This window comes from Carcharodon carcharias, chromosome 39, assembly GCF_017639515.1.
Source record: "Carcharodon carcharias isolate sCarCar2 chromosome 39, sCarCar2.pri, whole genome shotgun sequence".
Taxonomy (NCBI): domain Eukaryota; kingdom Metazoa; phylum Chordata; class Chondrichthyes; order Lamniformes; family Lamnidae; genus Carcharodon; species Carcharodon carcharias.
In genome coordinates this window covers 1,595,094-1,622,582 of record NC_054505.1, presented here as the reverse complement: position 1 = coordinate 1,622,582, position 27,489 = coordinate 1,595,094, and the positions used below count along the sequence as shown (strand labels likewise).

Below are 27,489 nucleotides of genomic sequence, written 5' to 3'. Positions count from 1 at the left end.
AAGAGGTGACTTGATTTAATCATATAAGATCCTGAGGGGCCTTGACAGGATGGAAATGGAGAGGATGTTTCCAAAAGAACTAGGGTTCATTCTGAGAAAAAAAGGCTTCGCTCATTTCAGACCGTGGTCAGGAGATTGTCTTTCATCTCGAAAGCTAGTGGGTCTTTGGAACTCTCTTCCTCAAAAGCAGATGGAAGAAGAGATTTTGAATATTTTTGCGGCAGGCGGGGATAGATTCTTGATTAACAAGCGGGTGAAAGGTTATCGGGAGTTGGAGAGAATGTGGAGTTGAGGTTCCAATCAGAACACCCATAATCATATTTAGTAGCGGAGCCAGATCTAGCGCCCAAGTGGCCTACCCCTGCTTGTAAATCGCATCCATAATGACCCAGGGGTGGGGGGGGGGGGGGGGCTTAAGAGCGATAGTAGGCCATTCGGCCCTCGAACCTGATCCACCATTCTACAAGAACATGGCTCACCTGCTTGGGTCCTCAAATCCTTTTTCCTGCCTGTCCCCATACCTCTCGACTCGGGTTGGCAGTGGAGCAGGGGTTGGATAAGCCCCAGTCTTCGAGGGGGGCGAGAAGTTTATGCCTCCCAGGCCTTGGTGAGAGAGATCCTGCGTGAGCCACAAGCCCTGGGTGGAGGGAAAGTAGGTGACACGAGCCTCAGCTCCAGCTGTTGGAAATCAGATTAGGTTCGATAGGCCGAACTGTCTACTCCTTTTCCTGTTTCAATGTCCCGATGAGTTTCAATTCTCTTACCAAACTCTAAAGGTGCGGCTGCATCTCTCTTGATGCCCATTCTCCTGTTCTCTGCCTCTCTGCCAGTTGATATGTCGTGGAATGTCCTCTGGTGCAAATCAGATCGGACCCTCCCTCCCAATTTCATGTAGGCCCATGTCGTTTATAACAACAAAGTCTAAATCGTTAATCTAACTGTTGGTCTGAGAGCTGTTGCGGATAGAATCCCATTTGTTTCTTCTAGTGACTGGAGTAAAACATAAACCAGCTCATTCGTCAAATGTTAATGTATTTATTGAGAAACTGAAAGCGCGGGATTGCTTTACAACCAGACTAGGATAACATTAAAAATCTACCAAAGCATATTAACTTACTATGACATTAAAAAAGGGAGCTTCCCCAGCAATAAACATCACTAAAATCCCGCTCTGAAATGGCAATTGATTTAGGCTTTTAGTTTCTGGGCGTTAAGAATTTGCTCGCCTTAGCACAGAGAGGTAAACGTGGGAAGTTCGCAATTTGCGCCTGAACAGTGTGGAAGCAGCAAAGCAGTCCAAATTCTCTCCAAGACGTCGGGAATGCAAAAGGGGTCGACGTTAAGCGTTAGGTGCACAGACACACAGTAAGGTTCCATCTGGAGTAACTGTTCAGTTCTGGTCATCACACCACGGGCTTGGGTCATTGTCCTTGAAGCGGGTGCACCACGTTCAAGGTGTTAAATGAGGAGAATAGGCTCGCTTCCTGTTACCTTGAGGATCGAATATTGATGGGTCATCAGGTTAAGGTGTTTGCAATGCTTAACAAATTTAATTAAGCAGAGGCAGTTAAACCATTTGCTTTGATCAGAGAGGCCAGAAAGCAGAATATATAGATTTTAAAATAGAGCGAGGTAGTTAAGGAATAATATCAGGAAGCGCCAATTAGAAATTGGGGACTCCTTCCTTGTTATGCAGGGACTGTCATAGATCACTTGGAGAAAAAAACAGTGAAATGAATAGCTACAGAAGAGTCATGATATAATTCGCCAACAGCAAGATAGGGTGGCGAATAGTCTCGCTCTTTCTCCTATGTTTCAAGATATTAGTTCACCTGGCTCATGATGTAAACTTAACTGCAGGAGTGAGGCAGTACTTCACTAGTAGCTTCCGGTCCTCAGGAAAACTATCTGTACACAAAGAGTTTCCTTGCATAATGGTGAAGTGGGACACATGTTCATGTTCATTGGGCTGATCGGTTCTGGACTTCTCGCTGTGGGCGCTGCATTCGTGGAATTGTCCTATAGCTTCACCGCTGCATAGATGGTGAAGTCCTCACTCTGGGCTTGGTCGGTGTGTCTCACTGACGCTGACACTGAAATCAATGGTGCAATTGGTCAGGAATTCAAACAATCGTTTTATAACCTGATAAAATGTCACGAAATTCTATCAGCAGTTGAAGCGTGGGAGAAAGAGGCAAACACTGAACAGAGGGCTTGGTCAATTCAACAGGTGCTAAAGGGGAGCAGACCTTAATGCTAAAAGGCATCGACTCACGGTTACTTTTCACAGTGAAGCGATTAGCACAGGGGTGTGTTGTTTCTCGTATTAACAAGAAGGGACTCGCCAGAAAAGGCAGGGAAACAGGATATTCCAAATAAGGGAGGAATTTTTGACCTCAACGCAGGTGATACGCTATCATCCGCCAATGTTCCTCTGACTTCAATAGGAAGGGAATCTTGCGGATGCACATTGTTTGGCCGAATCCCGATCAGCAGAAGAATATACCAACACAAGGAAGAGGATCAGGAGTAAGCCATTCTGCCCCTCGACCTTGCCCTGCCATTCGACAAGGCCATGGCTGAACTGATGGTGTACTGAACTGCATCTTCTTGCCACCCATTCCCCCACCCTCGCCCCTTAACCCTTGACTCCCTTGTCAGCCAAATTTCTACCTAAATCAGTCTTCAATATATTCAATGTCACAGCCACCATTACTCTCTGGGGGGGATAATTCCCCTGGCAAAAGATCCTCTGAGGGAAGAACTTGGTTCTCATCTCTGTTTTCAATGGGAGGCACTCTTTTTTAATCTGTGCACTCGCCTCCAGGCCTAGATTCACACAGGAGGGGAGGGATCCTCAGAGTATCTACCGTGTCACCCTCCCTACACCTCCTAGTATCTTTTGGGTTTCAAACCGATCACCTCTCGTTCGTCTGAACCCAAAAGTGTCAATGCGCAACTTTCCTAATCAGATAATCCCTTCAGTCTAGTGAACTTTCTATGAGCTGCTTCCAATGCAAGTTTGTCCCGCTTCTAGTATGAAAAGCAGAGCAGTACACGCGTACTCGCACCAGTGCTCTGTGCAGCTACAAATTTACCCCCAGATAAATTGTTCAGCGTTCATCAACAAAGCACCAATAATAGAGGCAACTCAGCATTCAGGCTTGAATACAATAATGGCTGATATCGGACGTTGGCATTTCACGCTTGTTCAGCCTAGAGAATAGAAATATGATTTTTTTCGATAGTAATGTTTCTTGTATTCCGCACACAAACCAGAAGTGAAACAATAACTGCTGCACAGTGCTATATCCGCTTCTTTGGGAGTGTATTTAAAATGTCCAGCAGCAACAGCGTCATGCAAATTTTCAATTCACTTCATGCCCTGCAGAGGGAGCAGCTCTTCACTTCAGTTTGAAACAAACATGTCCTATTGAGATAAAAACAAAAAAACTGCGGATGCTGGAAATCCAAAACAAAAACAGAATTACCTGGAAAAACTCAGCAGGTCTGGCAGCATCGGCGGAGAAGAAAAGAGTTGACGTTTCGAGTCCTCATGACCCTTCGACAGAACTTGCATTCGAGTCCAAGAAAGAGTTGAACTCTATATTTCAACTCTTTCTTGGACTCGAACGCAAGTTCTGTCGAAGGGTCATGAGGACTCGAAACGTCAACTCGTTTCTTCTCCGCCGATGCTGCCAGACCTGCTGAGTTTTTCCAGGTAATTCTGTTTATGTCCTATTGAGAATCGGCTGTTCAATCCGCTAAAACAAACATCGATCAGTTGGATTCTCTTCCCCGCATGCATTTCGGTGGCAATTTTAAACACTCTAAAAACGTGATTGAAAATGCATTAGTTCGAATAAAAATTCATTAACGGACAAGAGGATTATGATGTTAAAAAACAGAAAAAGGATGAAGCGGGTAATTGCTGGAATCCTCCAAGAGTCTGAATGAGCAAAATAAAAGAAAGCATCCGAGGATATTCAAATCGCCCCCTCACTAGCACAAACCGCACCACGCCGGCCAACTCCCCGCCTACTGTAAGTAACCTCCATTACCCGCTCGCCCCCCCCAGCCGCACAGCCCCTCACCCGCACTGACCCTCACCCGCACAGCCCACTGCTCTGGATACACCCCACCCCGCACCTCACACACCAGGATGCCCTTCACCCATACAGCCTCCTCACCCGCACAGACCCTCACCCGCACAGACCATCACCCGCACAGCCCCTCATCTGCACAGACCCTCACCGTAAACCCCCTCACACACACAGCTTCCTACCTGCTCAGACCCTTCCTGCGCACAGCGCCTCACCCGTACAGCCTCCTCACCCTCACAGACCCTCACCCGCTAAGCCCCTCATCCGGTCACTCCTCACCCGCACAGCCCCTCACCCGCAAAGCCCCTCACGCGCACACCCCCTTGCCCCGCACATGCCCCCAACGAGACATCCCCAATTTCAACTTACATGTCTCTTCGGCATTGTTTGTAGGTTAAGAACAGCGTCTAAATGAAACAACAGCATATTAAAAATCACATATTGATGAGTAAGTGCTGGCAATATTCGTCCCTTTCAGTGAAGAGTTTGATGTCAATGGTAGGCCTGTTTTCTCGAACATGCTTCATTAAGTTACAGTTACTGCCAAGAGTTAGGAACAGCTATTCGTCAACCGGCGCACACAGGCCTTTGACTGCTCGTGAGGGAGCGAATACAGTTTCAAAATTAGCGTTTCATTCCCAATTTTTTCTTCAATCTAGGAAATGGATTGGGCAGGGATTTTTCACGAAATTGGGGTGCAGATTTACATTGTGTGGTTCTTTCTGGTTACCAACATCACAAATGCAACATTGGAATGTCTTATTGTCACGAACCGGGGTAGAACATTTAGGGCTGATATGTGGTGAAACATCTTCACTCAGGCTGAGGTGGAACTATGGAATTTTATACTACAGAGGGCCGTGGAGGCCAACTCATTGAATATATTTCAGAAGGAAATAGTTTTATAGACTCAAGGCGTCAACGGGTATGGGGAGAGTACGGAGGTATGGTGTAATGGTGGGAGTATTGAGTTATAGGACCCACTGTGTAGTGGACCAGGCTCGAAGGGCTGAATGGCCTCCTTCTGCTCCGATTTTCTAAGTTTCTATGTTTCGAGTTGGTCAGCCAATAATTTACCCTTCATTCTTCACACAGCCTATTCTTTAAACCTTTTAAATTATTCGGAACGGCCACTCTCAGGGGTGGCGTGATCTATCATCCCGGCATTTCTGGGTAAACATTCCGTCGTTAAGTCCCACTCCCGTGCTTCATGATAAGAAAACAAAGCGGGCATTCCAGTGCAGTACTGAGGGGGCGCTGCACTGCTGAAATGGACTGCAAAGGAAGGCTGGCTTGGCAGATGAAAATAATCCCGGAAAGGCGTTTCGCAGAAGAGTCGGGGAATGATTTTTGGTATCCTGGGCAGTGTTTACTCAACAATCAACATCACCAAAGGAAAATATCTGATGTTTGTCACATCGTTGTTTGTGGGAGTTTGATTTGCGCATAATGGCGCCCAGTTTTGATACAGTTGAAAACTTCAAACATCAAGTTTATTGCTGCAGTAATTGCAGCTTTATGGAATGTGTTGACTGTAGCTTTAAGACACATTGCCTTGAACAGCATCGCGTGACAGTGTGAAAGAATCAACTGTAAGCACAGGAGACCTTAGGGTACGAGTTTTCTTCTAGTTGTGGAGCTTGATGAAAGCTTGTAACTGCTGCTGCAGCCGATGAATAAAGTTCTATGATTCTAATAAGAACCCTGTGGGGAAAATCATGTCCTTAACACTTGCAAAACACTTTGAAGTCGCCCATACGTGGTGTAGGTTGTTATCTAAATGCAAGTCTTTTTTTCCCTTTTTATTTCAAGTTAGAACTTCAGAATACACTGTTGGTTTACTAAAGAGATAACATATTCACAACCTCTGGTTTTGCTCTCCCCACGACTAGAATCTTTCTTATGTTTTCAAAGAACTCTATTAAATAGTCCCTCAGTCTCCCTTTTTAATAAGGAGCGAGACCCAGCAATAATAAATCCCTGCTGGAACTTGCACATCCTTCGATCATCCTTGTAAATATGCTAGACCCATTCAAGAATCTGTGCATGTGTTTTTATCCTACGCTAACCAGCATAGTCCCCAGAACTGATTGGTGGAACCAAGGTTTGCCAGAGATTCCGCTTAACGTTTTTACTTTTCAATTCTACCCCTTTACTAATCACCTGATTGGATTGCGAAAGGACTGTTAACTTGCATCGCTTCGTTTAGCAATGTGTATAACTGAAATCACATACAAATATACATTTGCAACTCTACAACTTTTAAACTTTCATTTTCAATATTTTCTACAACCTTCCTATAATGTCCTGCTGGTGGTTATTCATGAAGTGCTGATAAATCTCTGAACACAAAGGACAATTCAGGTTGTCGGAATATTTATCTGAACTCACATGTAACATTTTCGTTGATTAAGTCTCCAGAGGGCACCGCATTCCTTCAAACAACAGAAATGATCAGTTAGTCACTTCATCTGATATGATCCGTGTCATTAAGCACATGAGGCAACACTGAAGTTACTGCAGCCACGATTCCCGTGCTAAGTGTAAAAGATTTCCTGTTTGGGTGACCAGGCGCATGTTTCTATGAAACTGTTTCAAACCCATACTTATTACAGCGGATTAAGGCTAAATTTTTGAAGGGAATGAAACCAGCACATGTTTGAAAGAGAGGGTGCACGCGCACTCAGCGCAAGATAGGCCGCGCACACAGTCCGTGTGAGCCCGCGCACGCAGCAGGAGAGATGCCGCGCAGGAAGCGGCATCAAAAGGCCAGAGGGTATAGTCTTTAATGTTTTTAAACCAGGGATTGATAAAACACTGGATTAACAAGGGGGTGAAATGTTGTCCGAGGTGGGCGGGGATGAGGGGTTGAGATTACAATCGGACCATCCATTATCCTACTGAGTGGCGCAGCATGCTCGATGGACAGATTGGCCCACTGCTGCTCCTAACTTGTTTCCCTAATTACCATGGGGGGTTTAATAGCACGAGCAGGCCTTTCGGGCCTGGAACCTGCTCCGCCATTTCATAAGTACATGGTTGACCTGATTGTGCTCTCACCTCCATTTTCTTGTCTGCCCCATCGCTCTCCCGCCCCAACATAACCCTCGACGTCAGTGCCTTTGAACAACACACAATCTCTAACCCAGCCTTGAGCATGTTCAACATCCACTGCTCTCTGGCTAAGATGATACCAACGACTAATGACACCCTGAGAGGGAATAATGCAGTTGGTTCACAAGCAGAGACTCAATGGCAGAAGCATCTCGAAGGGCCAACTCCTTTCTACGCCTCTGCATTAGCTTCAACAGTGCAGTGGACCAAATTGGTGCAGGCGGTCATGTAGCTTAGTGGGAGAAGGGGCGTTTCGCATGTATGAAGTCTCAGTGTAGATCCCCGACATCACCATGTTTTGCACTGCATATTTTAAATGAGCGTGATATATAAATAAAGCACACAGAGCGCGAAGGAGAGAGAGCGAGAGAAATTGAGTGCGTATGCGAAAATGTAAGAGAGAAAGAGTGCGCTTGTGAGTGTGTCACTGCTCCAGTATCTCTGCTTGCCTTCTGGTATGATTCCTTGAGTGTGTGTACGTGTCACTTTATGTGTGTATCTGTTTGCTGGTCTGTCCTTTGCATTGAGAATGTTAGCTGCAGACCTTGTTTCTCAAATTAAAAAGGCACAATGCTTCTCTGGAATACGAATTGGCTGAACATTAGCTTCTGATCATTATGTTGGTCACATGGCATTGAAATGCAACACTTAATGGTCTCACCTGGTTTCCAGATTGCTTTGCTTCTTTCCTGAGAAGGAAACATAAGCATTAGAATCCAAGAACAGAAGGAGCTTGAGAAACAAATCACAGAGCAGCGAATTCGTGCTGCTCATTGCCCATTGTAACGTGAATAGTGACATACCGGTTGGTTGACGGAGCTCCTAATTATGAATCCTGGACTAAGGGCCGGGAGTCATGAGTTAATATCACATCCCAGGACCTGGGCACTTTTAATTCAGTTAATGAAACACAATTGGAGTAAAAGACAAGTTAGAATTAGTCATGGTGACCATGGACATCCATCAATGAACCATCTTGTTCTAGAATGCCCTTTTGAGAATTCAACCTGCTGTCCTGCCGAGCCGAAATGCAACTGCAGAGCCCACAGTGATGCTCTGGATAGTAAAATTCCCCTCTGGGAGTCAGTAAGGACAATGAGTGATAGTCAATAAATGCTGGTTTTGCGAGTGATGCCCAAACCCATGGAAGAAATAACTAAAAAAAATGGTTCTATGAAAATAAATATTTGTCAGGTATGAAACACGCATGTTTACATCGGTCCTCCGGATTTTCAGAACTGGGAGAGATGAGCACCACAGCAGTGCATTGAGGAACTACTCAAAGTGCATCAATGACTGTTAACTCGAATCAGCGAGTGGTTACAGCTGAGGTGTCGATAGATGGGGCAGCTTGTGGTCATTAGAAAGATGAATCTTTACTACATACTTCTCAACATTGTTTTTAAGATATGAGGTGTTGGTAATGATGCAGAGCATGTTAAATGACATAATGACATTACCTGGGCTCAATCACTCATTATCAACATCCTGGGGGTTAAAATTGACTCGAAACTGAGTGGGCTAGCCACATAAAAACTGTTTCCAGAAAAGCAGTTCAGAGGCTAGGAATCCTGTGGCGAATATCTCACCTCCTTACTCCCCAAAGCCTATCCAACATCGACAGCGCTCAAAGTCAGGAGTGCGATGGAATGCTCTCCACTTCCAACAACACTCAACCAAGTTCTACACCATCCAGGACAAAGCAACCCACTTCATTGGCACCATCCACAAATATTCACTCCCTCCACCATTGACGAGCATTAGCATCAGTGTGTAGCATCTACAAGATGCACAGCAGGAACTCACCAGAGCTCCTTTGGCAGCATCTTCCAACCGCACGAGTGCTGCCATCTAGAGGGACATGGACAGCAGATACATGGGAATATCATCACGGGGGAGTTCGCCTCAAGACTCTCACCATCCTTAATTGGCAATATATCTGCCGTTCCTTCACTGTCGTTGGGTCAAAAGCCTGGAACTCCCTCCCTAACAGCACTGTGGTATTACCACATGGACTGCAGTGTTTCAAGAAGGCCGCTTTCCCCCATCTTCTCATTGGCAATTGGATATGGTTAATAATTATTGGCCAAGACAGCTTCGCACACTTCGCTGAATGGAATAAAAAATCAGATTGTTGCAGAGGTGGCCATGCACCCAAGTGAAATAAATTCATTGGAATCAATGTTTTGATCAGGGTGGGAAAAGCAACGGGAGAGACCAGTTCCAGGGGCAAGGTCTATACAGGACAGCGCTCTGAGCAATGACCTACCCGTTAAAGAATGGAGAGATCCAGGAATATATGGATTGCTAACAAGCCACTCTAACATTTAGACCAGAAGAGTCTGTTATATTGTTTGAATTGAAGCTTGTTTAGAAGTCTTTGAACATGATGTTTAGGGAGCAATGGGGGCATATGTGGAGAAGATCATCACCTTTAAACAATTTATTGAAGACACTGAATTTAGATGCAGATGGCTGGAAAAAGACAGACCATTTCCTCAAAGCAGTGGTATTGATAAGCGCATTGACTGAGTGAATTGAAGACTCATGTGTTGGCACAGAGGTAATTGAGGAAAGGAACTTGAGTGTGGAGGCATTTCTTTTCGGAATTTGCACATTGATCAGTTGGTGAGACACATGAAGTGGATGAAATTAACGGTGATGAAAGGCGAGGGGTGGGGGTGGGGGTGGGGGTGGGGAGCAATGTGATGGGGGTGTGGAGGGATGCGGGAGGTATAAAACAAAATCACAATTAATATGAGGAGGGTTACTCAAGGGGCCAATGGCAGGGGTCTTGGAGGCAGAGTACAGTGAAAGGTCACATGGGGAAATGAGTATTCGCCGACATTCAAAGACAAGAGCCTTCCAGATAAGGAAAGCCGTTCAACGAAGCTTCACACATCCCCCACAAGGTGTACACAGTGCCCCAATCCCATTGCAACATCCACATGTTATATCAATGATTCGAAGACTTTGGACTCCAGAATAGTAGCAGGTGTTATTTCTTAGTCTGATTGCTCTTGAAGATCTTTCTTATATCTGAACCAGTTTACTTTACAGCAGCTGGAGACTGCCTCTAGTTGTCTAACCCTCATTTCCTGCGCCATGTTCCAGATCCCATACCATGTACTCTCTGAACAGCCTGTATAAAATCACCACCTTGAGCTCTCCCTGCGTTCTTCTTAAATTCAGAGTGTTGGGGCAGACATTTGAACTTTTTGGATTTTCCAATGCGGTTCCTCTCATTCTGTCTTCAGCCAAGGAACATTGCTAACCCGGCTATGTGCCCTGGACGGCTGTCCAAAGGCAGCGGTATGGCTGACACCCGCTTCATGAACCAGCCATCAGTTCAGCCCTTGTGAAATCAATGCAGCTACATATTAGACCAAGTGTCTGACACGTAGTCAATGTGACCTTCCCGGTCTTGCCATCCCGCCCACTGTTGATTGCTACCCGGTCTTTTGCGATTGGCTATTCCAGCCTTCATAGCGGCTACACCATACATTTAATGTTGGAGGTTAGGGGTTGGGTGCTTTAGGGAATTTGATCATACTGGTCATCAAGAATAGACTGTTATCCTTGTCTATTCATCTGTAATGACGGGTTGTTACATATGGTCTGACCTACCTTTCCTCCAAAGGCAGACACCCAACAGAGCAAGGAGGAGAATCAGGCCCGCAGCAGAACGGATACCAACAGCCAGAGCAACGTGTTTCTTTTCTGAATGAGGTAAAGGGGGAGAGAAGGGCAGTTTTAATGAACAGCTTGTACAACTAAAAGAATAATTTGCAATTTAATGCAGGACAACAGTTGGGGCTAAACTGCCGTAGAAAATAAATACTGAGAGAGAGATAGAGTGTGAGTGAGAGAGAGAGAGAGAGAGATAGTGGGATAGATGAAGTGAGAGTCATAAAATTAAAAGGCAGAGGAGGGAGCATCTCGGTCCTCATGCCTGTGTTGAGAACTTAAAGGAAAGGATCAATACTTCACACAATCCAACCCCATTCGCACTTTCTTCATTGCCCTGTAACATTATTCCAATATGATTTTTGATTTAAGTATTGGAAACTGCAGAATCGTATTCCACAGTGTTGCAGATCACAGAAAAAAAAATCTCCTTGCTTAGAAATTAATGTAATTACCTTTTGTCTGTGTTCCCTGCTTAGAAACTCTCCCGCCCGTATATGGAACTGCTTCCTGTTTAAATTTTTCGAACCAGTCTATTCAATCACCAATGAAGATTGTTCCCACGTCAGGCGGTGCAGCAACTCCAACGCTGCTGATCCATTTTGAAGTTTGTCTTTAGGCTTTCCATTGTTTGGATAACCTGCCGCAGCCTTTGGTATCTACAGCCCGTCTCCCCTCCCATCTCTAAATGGCACACACGAAAACACTGTTTCAAATGCGGGGTAGTGGGAGGTGTGTGGGAGTCATCACACGGGGGCAAGCCAATACCCTCGCTGGAATGAAGCAGCAGAATGATCAATTGCAATTGGCCCACTTATTATTTGCGTCATTGCATCCACTAGCTCGCCATTGGATATTAACTGCATACATACTTCCAGGCCATTATCCTGTTAATCTAGTCCTATGGGAACAAGCGTAATTTTCATTGGGTCAGTACTGGACATGGGAGAAGAGAACACGCTGCTCTCACTTTCAAGCCAGTTTGAAATGTTAAGTGTGTTAATGTCGTGAGGAATGGGCAAAGACTGAAACACAGCAACACCTTTTATTACGGTCGGATGGTTACTTTAACTGGGAATCCCACTCACCTGTAACAGTGATGAGCACAGCGTCACTCTGAGCCGAGGATAGGTTTCTTCCGTTAATCAGTGCTTCATACCGGCAGGTATAATTTCCTATCTCAGAATGATCGACATTCCTGATAGTGAAGGTGACAGAATTGATCCCTGAAGCAGCAGGCTTGATACCACAGTGATTCGCATCCCCTTGTCTGTACAGGTAAAATGTAATGGCAGGATTGTCCCCGGGGCTTGTACACTTAAATGTGACAGCTTGACTCCGAATAACAGCGCTAGAATCCACGGATATGTATGGTTCGGGAAGTTCTGAAATTGGAATCGAAGAGATAGTACCGATTTGTTCCAAATTCAAGACTGTAGTTTGTCAAAAAATGAAATTCACAAAAAAACATTTGACAAAATTTCATAAAACAATGCTTAGTCCTCATATCAAAACAACAATGATGCCAAGAATCAGACATCATCTGTGAATAAATAAACAGGGTTAAACATTCCAGTCCGTATGCTTTCTTCAGAGTTAAAGAGAATTATGAATGTGATGGATTAGACAGTGAAAGCGGTGGAGCAAGATAGAAGGTCGCAGGAAGGTGGAAACTGAAGAGAAATTTGAAAAAAAATATCATGGACACAAGACCAACGGAATGGTAATGACAGTGTGAAAGACTAAAAGGGCGCTCATAATGGCATAAAGGTAGGGTAACAAAGTGTTAATTGGGAACTTTTCAGACTTTTAGACTTAACACTGATTCAACAAACTCAGACCATGAATCCTTTCCTCCATTTTCACATATTCCCCATGCCCTGACCCCCACAAGGCCATCTGTAACCTACTTTGCTTTCAGTGTGTTGACACTTTTTCTCCCATTAACACATTCTGCTATCTTACCTTTCTTCCACTTTTGGCACTTTAGTCTTAAACGCTACAATTAACACTCCATTTGTCTTTTCTACATGACATTTTGGTCAATCTGTCCTGAGCACCCACTTATCCCTGCCCTTCTATTCTGCTCCAGCTTCTCCATACACTCTTCAACTCTGAAGAAGCGTCATACAGACGTTAAGTGTTAACCCTGTTTCTATCTCTATAGATGCTGCCAGTTCTGCTGAGCCCTCCAGCATTCTATGTTCTTATTTCAGATTTCCAGCATCCACCGAATTTTGCTATTATTTGGCTGGTTAACCATTATTTGGAATTTTGTGTCCAGTTATGGGCGTCACCTTATGGGAAGGGTAACCATGCCTTGTCAAAGAGGAAGAGGACATTAACTAGAATGTTTTCAGAAAGGGTGACATGCAGAAGACTGGAGAAGCTTGGAATTTTCTCGTAGTTCAGAGGAGATAAACTGAGATTTTCAAAGAGATTTAAAAAATCATTAAGGGCTTGATAAAGTAAATAAGGAACAATTGTTTTTAGTGGTAGAATATTTAGTAACCAGATAACATAGATTTCAGGTGATTGAAAAAGAACCGGATGGAATATGAGAAAAACCGTGTTAATGCAGCATTTTGTTAGAATTTGGAATGTCCTCTCTGGAAGTGAGGTAAAAGTAGATACAGCAGGAACTCGCAGAGGGAGCTGGATAAACATTGCTGTGGGATAACTTGGCAGAAATTTTATGACAAATGCCTGGCAGTGCAGATAACTTGGCTTCTAAAGGGCAACTAGGAATCTGAAATAAATGTTCCCGTTCCCAGCTATTATAACACCTCAGGAACGAATACAGAAAAAAGTTGATAGCTGTTTCAAAGAGCCACAACAGACAGGATGGGTCGAGTGGTCTCATTCTCTGCTGCTGCTTTTTCTGATTCTGAGATTAATGGAGACACTTACAGTAATTGGTCAGTATGTTGGATGATGATTTGACAAGAGATGAACTAAAAGCCCCTCTCTGTGACTGTTGAACAATGTGAAACATGTTCCTTTTCCACTTACCAAGAGTGAGTGAATAGGCTTGGATACTGGAACTCAAGTCCTAACTCAGATGAATCGAACTCCGAAAGAACACCACTCCCTTAGTACTAGCACCGTTGGAGTCTCGGCTTGGATAATGGAACTCAAGGCATAGAATATGTGCATCTACATCCGACAGCGCAGTGCTCTCACAGTACTGGCAATGGGGGGCGAGCCGGACAACATTTGTGAAGCTCACCAGCTGCTGTGAAAGTTGACCCCATTGCCTGATAAATCAGGCGAGGGTGAGAACGCTACCAAAGTAGATACCTTTTTCTTTTCAGTTGAAATCGCCCAACCACGTCGATTGTATCAACTTATGGAAATAAAGCTAGTACAGAGGCATGAAGGTACCAATCAGCACCGAGATATGGAAGGTATCTTTGATGTCATAACGGGCCTAACACAATCAAAAGTAAGACTCTGAGATCTCCCGCCAATGGGCACTAGCTTCCCGCGGTGACAGAACACTTGAGCTGCTGACTGTCCCCTTACACCATGCTCCTGTCTTCCCCTCATGCCCACCCCATCCCCTGCAATCACAGTCCATGTACAGCGGGTGAATTCAGCCCCCATCGGTAACAATTGTGCAATGAGTTCACAGGTCATTTGGCTCCCTCCCGGATTATTTGAAACAGGTCATATTGTTACAGTGAATGAAATATTGATGATTTGAGAATACCCACGCGATAAATAGAAATGCTGAAATCTATGTCTCCCTATCGCTCACCTGCTATGGTCACCGATACATCTTTGCTCTGTTTGGAATCGAACTGCCTGCTCTGGACGGCAGTTCTGTAGTTACATTGGTATTGTCCGCTGTGGCTTGGACTGGTATTCGCAAATGTTAAAGTATTGGTATTTGTGATGTATGGACTAGAGGACAGCTGTTGATATCTTTTATAAAAATAGAACCTTTTCTGGCGATTATCTCCAGTCACAGTGCAGGTCATGGTGATCGTCTCTCCTACTGCATACACCCCGGTTTTTTGATCAAGAGATATCACTGGGATTTTTAGCTGATCTGCGGTAAAACGAATTGAAGGAACAATTTGAAATTAATCAGAGTCTTTCTATGTACAGAAGTCGGTTATAAACACATTAATTGATCTGTGTCGAGACAAGGTGTCTACAAGTGTTTGAGAATTCACAAATGTTGAGATCAGGAATTGATGACGAAGGAAGGAGGTTAAGCGAACACATTTATAAACGCCAATCCGGAAAACGGAGCTTTCCTAACTGCTCCGCAGCTGATAAAGTCCGACTGAAAGGCAATCGTTAAGGTAATCGACCATTCCTAACATCAGTTTTGAGCTGGGCAAGATCCCATGAACGGACGTCAATTAATGACGGGACAGCTAACGTGATGCTTCCTTCAGTGATGTTTTAAGGATGTGTGTTTGGCCCATTAATACGGAACAGAAGTTCCCACTGACATGACTCACAACTATGCTTATTGATCTGAACACGACATTGCAGACTGTTCCCTCGTTTTTCATTCATTATAGAAATGGGAGAGGTCAGACAGTCCCTCAGTAAAGGCAACGGCCGGGGTGGCCGTTAGGGTGGGGTGGTGTTGATTGGGATGTTCACTCAGGTAACATGGCTGAAATCCAGGAGTACATACATCTTCCTCCGTCAGTGCAGCACTCCCTCATTGCTGGCACTGTGGGGCACTTTTGCAGCTCACGAGCTCAAGTGAAATTTGTCTCCATTGCCATATAATTCAGGCAAGAATGCTCTCGAAGGAGGTAAGTTTTTTTTTATTCTGTTGAGATAGTCCAAACGCATCGAAGATATCAATGCATGGAAATAAATCCAATGCATGGGAATGAAGGGACAATGCAACACCGAGGTGTGGAAAGGATCTCTGATGTCACAACGGGCCTAATCCAATTCCAATTAAGACAGAGACATCTCCCGCTAATGGACAATAGGCAGAACACTGCAGCTGGTGGCTGCCCCCTCACACCACACTCCTTCCTCACGGGGCTGCCCACCCCAGCCCCTGCAATCACAGTCGATTTACAGCGGATGAATTCAAATCCCATCGGCATCAATTGTGAATGAGGTCGCAGATCAATTGGTTACCCTCCCCGATTATTTGAAACCAGTCATCATGTTACAGTGAGTATAGTATTGATTATTTGATAATACACACATCATTAACAGCAATGTTTAAATCTCTGTTCCCTCTCAATCACCTACTACTGCCTGGCTCTCTCTGGAATCTAACTGCCTGCTCTGGACGATAAGTCTGTATAGACATTGGTATTGTTCGCGGTAGCTTGAGCGGGTATTCTTGAATCTTATAGTGTAGGTATTTGTGATGATTGGGCTAGAGGACAGCTGGTGATATCCTTTATAAAAATATTTTTTTTTTCTCGCAATCATCTGTAGTCTTGAAGCAGGTCATGTTGATCGACTATCCTACTGCATACATCCCTGTGGTTTGATCAAGATATATCACTGGGGCTTTTAGCCGATCTTTGGCAAAATGAATTGAAGGAACAATCTGAATTGGATCAGTCTTCAAATGTACATAAACAGATTAATTGATCTGTGTCGAGAGAACGTGTTTACAAGTGTCTGAGAATTCACAAATGTTGAGATCAGGATTTGATTATGAAGGATTAGCAAACACATTTATAAACGCCAATCAGGGACTCGGGACTTCCCGAACTGCTCCGCACCTGATTAATTCCGACTGAAGTACATTCGTTATGATAATCGACGATTCTTAGAGGCAGAGTTGGGCAGAGCAAGATCCCAGGAACTGAAATAAATTAATGACAGGAGAATCAACGTTATTTTCCTTCAGTGCTGTTTTTTAAAGGATGTGTATTTGGCCCATGGATACGGAAGAGAAGTTCCAACTGATGTGACTGGCAATAATGCAGCTGTTTATTTTAGTGCAACAGACAATTGCAGAGAGGAACCTATTTTAAAGTACTATTAGAAATAGCAGAGTTCGGACACTCCCTTAGTACTGGCACCGAGGGTGTGTTGAGTTGGAATATGGAGCTCAAGTCCAAGATGATATACATCTACATGAGGCAATAAAGCAGTCACTCAGTGTTGGCAGCGGGGGCAATGGATGCATGGGGTTGTGGGGTGGGGTGGCGGGTGGTGGGTGGTTGTTGTGGTAGGGGTGTGGGCGCGGAGCGGGTGTAGTGTTGGTTTGGGTAATGGAACTCAACTCCTCGAGCATATACATCTCCCAACGACAGCGCAGCACTACATCAGTAATGACACATTTCCTGTGAGACTTCCTGGACCATGGAGCTAAATCTGGAGGAATGGTTGATCACACAACCTTCTGGTTTAGGGTTGCGTGCTGCAGACCTGGTAAGGACATTAAGGAAGATAGTCCATGACAACTGCTGATAATTTCACCATCAACGTGGAAAATGAAACCAAACAGTAAAAGAATTGGACGGTACATCATGTCACACTACATGTAGGTTTTGGGATGGGGAGTCTCTCTTGCTTGACCGCTTCATTGGTTGGCGTTGGACACTCGCACCCAGAATGATATCAGAAGGAGCATCACACAAACCCGAGTAAGACCGTGATGTCACCCAACAATGGACAGCACCTCCCCCAGTGACCGAATCCATCAGCTTCTGAATGTCCCCTCACACATTCCTGCTGCTTTCCTCCCCTTCCCCTCTCAATATTTGCAGTGGTAGTTGATGCCAGCGGGTTAATTCAGGGCCCATTCAAATTTCTTACATTCGAAAGTGAAACAATCCCTCAGTACTGTCACAGGGGAGTGTCGGCCTGCTTTATGTAGCTCAACCCCTAGAGTATATAAAAAAAAGCCTCTGACAGTGCAGCAATCCCTCGCTACTGACACCGGGGGTTGTCGGCCTGATTTATGGAGCTCAAGCCCAAGAGTATATACATCTATCTCTGACTGTGTAGCGCTCCCTCAGTACTGGAACCGGGGGGAGTGTCGGCCTGAATTATGGAGCTGAAGCCCCAGAGTCTATACATCTACCTCCGAAAGTGCAGTGGTCCCTCAATACTTGCACCTGTGCGAGTGTCGGTCCGGATTATGGGGAGTGTCGGGCTGCAATTTTGGAGTTCACGAGCTGAAGTGAAAATTGGCTCCATTGCCTGATCATTCAGACTAGAGTGCTACCAACGTAAATATGTTATCTTTTGCCCCCCCAATGGGCACCTGTTTCCACTTGTTTCAGAACACTTCAGCTGCTGACTGTCCCCTCCTGCCCAACCCAGCCCCTACAATCACAGTCCATGTACAGCAGATGAAACTATACCCAATCGTCCACAATTGTGGAATGAACACTGAGATCAACTGAACCCCCAGCCCACAAGCCGCGCGCCCTCCGTGCTGCCGCCTATTTAAATTGATTCATTTTGTTACAGTGAAAACAACCTCGATTATTTGAAAATACCAAGATCGTAAATAGACATTTTTAAATATCTGACCCCATATCTCAACCTTCTATTTTCACCGTGACAGCCCGGCTCTGTTTGGAATGTAACTGCCTGCTCAGGGCTGTAATTCTCTACTGAAACTGGTATTGTCCGATGTGACTTGAACTGGCATTCGGGAATATTAATGTTTTGGTATTTGTGGTGATTGGACACCTGTTGATGTACATCAAGATAATAAAACCTCGTGCCAGTATCAATGTGGAGAATGAAAGGCAAATGCTGAAAAGATTGGACAGTACATCATGCCCCACCGCATGTGGGTTTTGTGATGTTGTTTCTCTATTTTGCGACCGCCTCAATGGTCGGGATGGACACTCGGGTCCAGTATGATGAAAGAGCTGAATCCAATCTCAAGGTATTGCACGATCTCACTGAACAATGGAAAGTCATTTTTCATTGACACAATCCTTCAGCTGCTGACGGCCACCTCACACCCTCCTCCTGCTTTCCTCCCCTTCCCACCTCAACACTTGCAGCGGTAGTTGCTGCGGAGAGGGTGCATTCAACGCCCATTCTTTCAGGGAATTTGCCAGGACTTGAACAATGAATTTCATGGTTTTCACATATTCTCCTATCCCCGAACACTGACCATTTCATTTTGAGGATGGGAGCTGGCTTTGTCAAGATGCCAAGCCTGGCGAGTGGGCATATTTACAATCGCTGTTCCCTGTCACTCACCTGTGGTAATCACGGTCACAGCCTCACTCTTTGTGGATATTAGATGCCGACCTTCCATCGAAATTTCATACTGACATCGGTATCACCCTTCGCTACTTCTACCAGTAACCTGGAATGTTCCAATATTCACTTTTGTGACAATTTGCCAGGAGTCCTGCAGTTCTTCATCTTTATAAAAATAGAAGGTTTTCTTCCGAACATCTCCAATCACAGTGCATTTAATGGTGACCGTCTCTCCTATTACATACACTCCATTCCTTTGATTAAGATTTATCTGTGGCTTTTCTAGCCGATCTGTGGTAAATTAAATGTGAAGAACAATTTTAAATGGGTAGAGAATCTTATGTACCGTCAGTGTTGGTAAAAGCAACTTTAGTTTATCTGTGTGGAAAGAAACTGTTTAGATCCGGATCTGAGATTCCAGAAAGGTAGAGCTCGGGGCTTGATTCCAAAATAATGAAAAAAAAATCATTTCGAGGCATATTTCAGAAACAGACAGCATCACAAACAGCTAAGGAAGTGTAGGCACAGCTGTAATGTGCAAACCTTTGCAGAAAAAATATACACAGCAATTTATAAGAAACACCAATGAGGGTGTGACAGAGGATTAGATTTATGGATAATAATACCATCAAGTGCTCCGGGGGCTGGGTGGGAAATGGGCGTTCAAGTAGATTATCATCCATGATGTAATTAAATGGAGGAATAGGCTAGACTGGCTGAATGACCCACTCCTCCTCCAATGTACCATCCTGCTTTGCCAGGACCATTTGTTTTTTTTTGTTTCAGTGATGTTGTTACAAGGGTATATATTTGGCTGCAGGGCTTTGGGGTGAATTACCCACTAACATTCCGTCGAAAGTTTGGCCCACAGATAATATATGTGTAAATGATATGCAGAAAGTTGGCGTTTTATTTTTAATGTTTAATCCGAAAGATGGATCAAATTCCTTGGAATTCTCTTCCGATACACCAGAGGTGCAAAGGTTTAAGAAGGCTGCCGTAGTCAGGTTCTTAGAGACATTTAGGGATGGGCACAGAGAGGAGTGTCGGCCTGGATTATGGATGCCGAGATTGCAGGAGTTGGGTTGAATGGCTGTCCTTCTGACACAGATGGGAGTGTGAACAATCTAAGTTGGAATGGTTAATGGTGATGGGCCAACCAAAATGGAAGTCCTCGTGGGGATTAACATGCCACGAGACCCCATGATTAGAGGATTCAGCGTCCAGCTCGGAGGCTGCGGCGGGATTGGGAAATGATGTGATTTCTGAAATGGTGGGCATCCCACACTCAGGGCCGCTGTGACATCAGAAAATGGCTTAATTCCATCCCGAGATAGGCTACGAAGTCACCGGACGTTACTCAATCCCTCCACACAGTGTCAGAGTACTTTCTGCTGCTGACTGTCCCCCTCACCCAAACTAGGCTTTGAGGGACCCAGTAAGAGGTCAATTAGAATTAGAAAGCTTCCCATGCACAGAAACACCTGAGTTTGATCTGCTTATATCTGTTTTCCTTAGCTTGATTTTCGTGGAACGTGTGGTTGTCCTGTAGCCAGAAGAACGGCACTTGACATCATACCTGACCAGGAGCCTCTGCTTCACTCCCCACCTGTCACAAGTAGAGGGGTGTTGGAAGGATTTGCAGGCGCACAAGCTGCCTGCTGGAGTGGGATTCAAACCGGAAGCTTTTGGTTCAGAAAGAGTGACACTACTTATCAGGCCACCAGACCAGTGTTCCGTTGTCCTTCTCTCCTATTTTTCAACGTTTGATTTTGTTACACGGTGTAAAATTTCGATCTGTGGAAGTAGCAGCGGGAACAGATATATGAACACGATCTCTTGGCATCACTCACCTGCTATAGTCACGGTCACAGCTTCGCTCACTGGGGAACCAAGTAAGCGACTGTTGATGGATGTTTTATATCGGCACCTGTACTGCCCTCCTCGGTATATAGCCCCAGTGGAAAGTGAAACAAAACTCTAATGTTTGAAATGTGAATCCGCATATCTTTTTGGAGAATTCACTGTCCTAATCTTATTCTAACCTCGGGAAAATTAGCAGAAACCTTCAATTCAAATAAAACATTCTCTTTGGTTCACTAGTATCCCAGGGTATAAACTCAGATCCAACATCTCACATTGTGAAGAGAATCACCGTGATGAGTGTCACCGTGGATTATGGATCTCAAATCCTAGAGTGTATATATCTACTTCCGATTGTCTGTATGTGTGTGTGTATGTGTGCCTGTATGTGTGTCTGTGTACATCTGTGTGTTTGTGCGTGTGCGTTACTGTGTTTGTGCGTTTTTCTGTTCGCAGGTGTGTGTGTCTGTTTGTGTGTTTGTGTGTATATATGTGTGCACCAGATGGATAACAGACGTCCAAAGATGCGGCACGTCACCACCTTCAAAGTACCGCCACAGGCAGGAGGAGCTGAGAAGTTCCTGTCTCTGCTGCTGCATTTTCTGATTCTGTGGTTAATGGTAACATATTCAATAATTGGTCACTGTGTTGCGTCACGATTGCGCAAGAGATGAACACAAATTCTCTCAGTGTTAGAAAACGTGAAACAAGGGTTTTTATTTTAATACACCAGAAGTGATTCAATAGACATATTAATATTCGCTGTCCCTCTTCACTCAGCTCCTATAGTGACATTCAGCGATCCACTTATCTGAGATTCTAACTCCCTTACCTTGACAAAGGGGCTCTATTTACTATGTTACCCCCTCCTTGTTTTCTACTGGGCACAGTGAATGTTTCAATGTTGTCCTATGTGATAATTTGATAAGCGTACAAAGACTGATTACCTTTGCACATAAACAATAATGAGACAGTAACCGTATAATGTGCACATATTGAGTGATGTGTTCCGATGGGATCATGTTGGGACAGAGGAGAAAGGGCAGGACTTACTACTGATGTTCTGTGAGGGCAAGAGGGACCGCGCACCTGAGAAGCGGTACTCTAGGCGTTTTTTATTGACTCACTGGAAACATGATACTTCTGACATTGCAACTCTCCCACTTTACTCTTAATGTTTTAGCGAACTTGGATCCTAGAGTTAACGTCCTTTGGAGCATTTATCTTCCCCCGAAGCTCAGCACTCCCACAGTACTGGCACCAGGTGCAGATTCAGCATCGGGAATGGATCTCAAACCGTAGATTATAAACATCTACCTTTGTAAGTGCAGCAAATCTTCAGGGTTACACCAGCGGATTGTCAGCCTGGATTATGGAGCTCAAGTCAAGGAATATATGCATCCAAATTCGACAGTGGAGCACTCCCTCAGAACTGGCACAAGGAGAGCGTGGGCCTGGGATATGAAGCTCAGATCCGAAAGAAAACAAAACTACATCCGAAGTGCAGCACTTCCTCAATAATGGCGCAAGGGGCAGTGTCTGACTGGGTGATAGATTTCTAGCCTGGAATGGGGCTGGTCGTTAACCAATGCAGGTAGTGTAGCATCAATGTGGGGAGTGAATTGAACACAGTGAATGGATTGGACGGTGTACCTTGCCCCACCACATGTGGGTATTGTGATGGGATTTTTTCTATTGTGTGGCTGCCTCAGTGGCCGGGGTTGGACAATCGGGCTCAGTATGATGTCAGAAAGAGCATAACCCAATACCGAAGTTGACCATGACATCACACAACAATGGACCCTTTCTCCTCCAATGAAAGATTCCTCCAGATGCTAACTAACCCCTCCCCCTGCTTCCCTCCCCATCCCATCCCAGTACTTGCAGTGGCAACTGATGCCCAGCGGATGAATTCAGGCCATATTCTTTCAGGGAAAGTGTCAGGACTTGAGCAATAAAGTCAATGGTTTTCGCAAACATTCCTCTACCTGAACACTGATCGTTTAATTTTGATGCAGAGATCTGAGATTGTGAATAAGCCAAGCCCGTTGAAAAGACATATTAACAAATTCTGTTCCCTGTCACTCACCTGTGGTAGTCACGCTCACAGCCTCGCTCTTTGGGGATGTTGAATCCGAAACCCCGATGGAAATTTGGTATTGACATTGGTATCGCCCTTCGCCTCTTTTACCAGTGACCGGGAATGTTCGGGTATTGTCACGTGTATCAATTCGCCTAGAGTACTGCCGTACACCATCTTTGTAAAAATAGAAGGTTTTCTCCCTATCATCACCCGTCACAGTGCAGGTCATGGTAACCGTCTCTCCTATTACATACACGCCTGTCGATTGATCAAGTGTTATCACTGGTTTTCTTAGCGGCTCTGCGATACACATAACAAACAATGGACCAGAAAATTAAAAATTAATCACGCGAATAAAATGAACAGTAATTGTTGGTGGCAGAAATTCAATTGATCCACACCGAATGATATGTTTTCATCAGCGAATGAGATTCGATAAAGGTGTTGGGGGTGTTGATTGTATTTAAGAAATAAACGATATATTTCAAAGCGCATTTCTAAAATTCGTTCTTTTTCAATATTGCAACAGAATTGCAGGCTCTTTCTGATATGTCTAATTCTGAATGTTTTGCTGTATGTATGTGTGTTTGTGTGCATGCCTGAGTGATTATGTGTATGTGTGTGTGTTTGTGTGCCTGTGCACTGCGTGCGTGTGTGTGCGCGTGTGCGCGTGCGTGGGCGGTTCGTGTGAGTATGTGCCTCCATGCACCAGATAGATGATAGATGGTCAAGGAGGTGGCTCATCACCAGCTTCAGAAGGACAACTATGATGGGAACTATTTAAGATGAAAGCAGACTCAACAGAAAGCTTTCCAAGGGAACTGGATAAACATTGCGAAGGTCTATTTGGACAGACATTGTGGATAAATGTTTGGGAGTGAAAGGGAACTAGGTAGAGGCAATTAAAATCAACGATTGCCATTTACTGCCGAATCTCGTGAACAAATTGAATAAAAATTTGATAGCTCTTTCAAAGGGCTTCCAGACGAAGGATGGGCCGAGTGGTCTCCACCTGCGGTATTGCATTTTCTAATTCTGTGATTAATGGCGACACTTACAGCAACCGGTCAGTGTATCGGATGAGGATTGGATAAATGGTGTGAATTATGTCAACAGACTGCACATTGCTGAGTGTTGATTGCAAATGGACGAAATTTTGGAGTTCGAAGTAAATAAAGTGTTTCGTAAACAACATGGAGAATCTATTTCCACTGGTTTCCAAGTCCAGAACGAGGGGAGCTAAATTCGGAATTAATACTAATCCTTCCAATATCGCTGTTGACAAGCAAATACTGAGACCAGGCATAGCTTTAATGTGCTTCTGCAGAATAACTCCAGAGTCTAGGTAAATTGACAGTTTGTTGGCTAGTTTAGTTTGTTAAAGATAATGTAAACCGGATGTGTAGAATGAGAGAACAGATAGGCCAGTCACGCTGGCGGTTAAGGCGGAACAGGCATAAAAGGAGACAATGGCCTCCTTCGTCCTGATAACCAATGTCAGGGCTTGGAATGGGAAATCCAAGCCATTTAAAAGTTCAGTAGAACATTGGTCAGTGGCTATCTTGAATGCTGGATTGCTGCCTCGTCATCTTCGGCACAGGAATTAAATGGGATAAAGTATTAACAAAGGGCGTTTCTAATAGCATCATCACACGAACAACTGGTATAATGCATGCTGCATTGCAGCTATCAGTGTTACAACACGATGGGTTACAGCAATCCAATTCATTTCGAAAAAAGCAAAAGGACTGATTTAAAAAGACGGGAATTCATTTTTCAATGTGAAGATTTTAGAGAGAAATGTCAGCACTTACCTTGAGACATGCTGCGTCGAATCGCAAAAAACACTGAAAAGAGAGAAGATGAATTGATAAAATGAAAACCAGCACCTCCCCTTGTACACTAGAATCAGAGAATGATACAATACAGTACAGAGAAGGCCCTTCCTCCCATTGTACATTTGTCAGCTCGTTGTGGTACTTTACAATTAATCCTACTCCCTGCATTTCCCATGTATTCTGTTCTCCGTGCAGGTAGTTATCTAATTCTATTTCAAATGTTCATAATTCCGTTTTAGGTGGTGCATTCCAGATCACAACAACACGCTGTTTCTGTAGACATTTGTCCCACCTTGTCCCCTTTGGTTCTTTTGCCAATGATGTTCTATTATGTGTCCTCAAGTTACCAACTGTTCCAACACTGAAATCATTTTCTCCTTCTGCAAACCATCAACATCCACCCTGACTTTCAGCATCTCCATCAAATCCCCTCTTGCACTTGTTTTTAACTTATCTCATTAGAAAAAGCTCAGCGTTCCCACTCCCCTCACATAACTGCAGTGTCGGACTGGGAGGCACGGGCATGACGTTCGAACTGGACCCTTCAAGAGTGAACCAAGGAAACTAGGGAAGTATAAGGTTGGAGCTATCGTCTGCCAAAGGCGAGATAACTGTTTCACTTGTTTACGAATTAAGGGCAGCATTTGATATCAAGCAGAGACTGGCATTTAGATTTGCTTTGTTTTAAACTTTCATTCACAGGCTGAGGTCATCACCGACTCGGTTAATATTTAATATCCAATTGTTCTTGAATAGGTTTACTAAACAACCACGCTGGTGGGCGACTGGTGGTATGTCAGAACAGGCAAGCGTCCCTTCCCTAATTGGAGTTTTACAAGAATCGAGGGTGGTTTCAGAGTCATTTCAAATGTTTTATTGAATTGCAATTTCACCACCTGCTTTGGCATTCGAACCAGCATCCCCAGAGAATGAGCTGGGATTGCTTGTCCTGTGAGAAAACCACTGCGTCACCACTTTTAACTTCATTGAATCACAGTGCCTGATTTAATGGTGTCAGCGTCTTGCAGTCATAAATGACCAATTCATTTTCCTATATCTTATTCAGTTTCCTGATCTGTATTTACGCGGCTGAACCTGACACCTTTTGCCACTCCTGAAAATTGTGATGAATTGAAACTTTAGAAAGAGTGTGGAGCATAGAAGCAGACCTCAGGTGGAGATTGGCAGCCTTAGGAAATGAAGATGATATTTCATGAAGAGAAGTGTGAGGTGATGCATTTAGAGGGGACACAGGAGAAAAGCCAACCTGAAGACAATAGTAAAATTTTCCAAAGTGTGCAGGAAGAGAGTTCACATACACCAATATTTCAAGATGGAGGAAACAAATTAGAATCAGTTCAGAGAGGTTTTACCAGACGAATACCAGGAATGGGTGGGTTGTCTTGTGAGGAAAGTTTGAACAGGCTAGGCCTGTATTTGTAGGTGCTCAGAAGAATAAGAGGCGGATTGATTGGGAGATAGAAGATCCAAGTGGAACATGACAAGGTGGATGTAGAGAGGTTGTTTCCTTTTGAGAGATAATCTGGAACGAGGAATCTCTGGTACAAAATATGCGATTGCCCATTATAAAGGAAAATAAGGCGTTTATGTTCCCTTCTCTCAGACGGTCGTGAGCCTTTGGAACTCTCTTCCTGAAAAGGTGGTGAAAGCTGAGCATTTGAATATTGTTGAGGCAGAAGTGAATAGGTTCTTGGTAAGCAAGTGTGTGATAGGGTATCGAAGCAGGAGGGATGTAGCTGAGGTAACTATCAGATCAGATTTTATTAAATGGCGGAGCAGGCTGGAAGGGCCGAACAGCCTATTCCTTCTCCCTGTTTGTATGTTCATACCTAAACGTTGAAAATATGCGGCAAAAAAAGCCTGCAGGAATTTTTGTTCTGAACATCAATGCATCAAAGTACAAAAGAGAGGAAGTGATTAAAAAAAATATATAAATTATCGGCTAGGCCTCATCTGGGACAATGCGTCTAATTCTGGCATTAGTTGTAGGGAGGTTGTCAAAGATGTTAATGGGTGGAAAGGACATTGGACACATTGGTACCAGGGATGATGGGACTTCAGTTACTTGGAGAGATAGGAAAAGTTGGGATCGTTCTCCCTATTGCGTAAAATTCAATAAATGAACAACAGACTTAGACGCAAATACTGATACAGAACAGGTAAGACTATGAGGACACTTGCTGGAGGTTTCCAAATCATAAACGGGTTTGATCGTGTAAATAACGAGAAAATGTATCCATTAGCAGAAGGGTCGGTAAGCTGATGAGCTGGATTTCGGGCGATTTGAAAAGAAAGCAGTGGTGGAGCTGGGGAAACATGGCGCTATCTGGATATGTTATCAATACGGATTGGAGTTTGGAGGAATGTATTGTGACTGGCTCCTCTGGCATTCCTTTTCTGTTCAGGTTGGTTCTGGGAGAAGGACGCGGGGTTAGCATGATGTTATTCTCTAGATTCAGCCATCGCCCCTGCCTCTCAATTCTCATAATTTGCTATTTACCTGCAAGGTTGAGCTGCCACATGAGACAATTGAGCTCATAGAGAATAAACATTGCGTGAGGATCCGAAGGTTCTTCAAAAAAATCTCTTTGGTTAAGGGATC

The 27,489-nt window shown here is 44.3% G+C and overlaps 1 long non-coding RNA gene across 1 annotated transcript; it reads right to left on the bottom strand.

Moving 5' to 3' along the window:
- Nucleotides 1-1,507: 1,507 nt before the first annotated feature.
- Nucleotides 1,508-7,897, bottom strand: LOC121273110. The gene is made up of 4 exons (XR_005941949.1): nt 7,879-7,897; nt 6,495-6,538; nt 4,473-4,510; nt 1,508-2,093 (listed from the first exon to the last, which is right to left on the bottom strand). It is a non-coding gene; the product is annotated as an uncharacterized LOC121273110 (long non-coding RNA).
- Nucleotides 7,898-27,489: the final 19,592 nt, after the last annotated feature.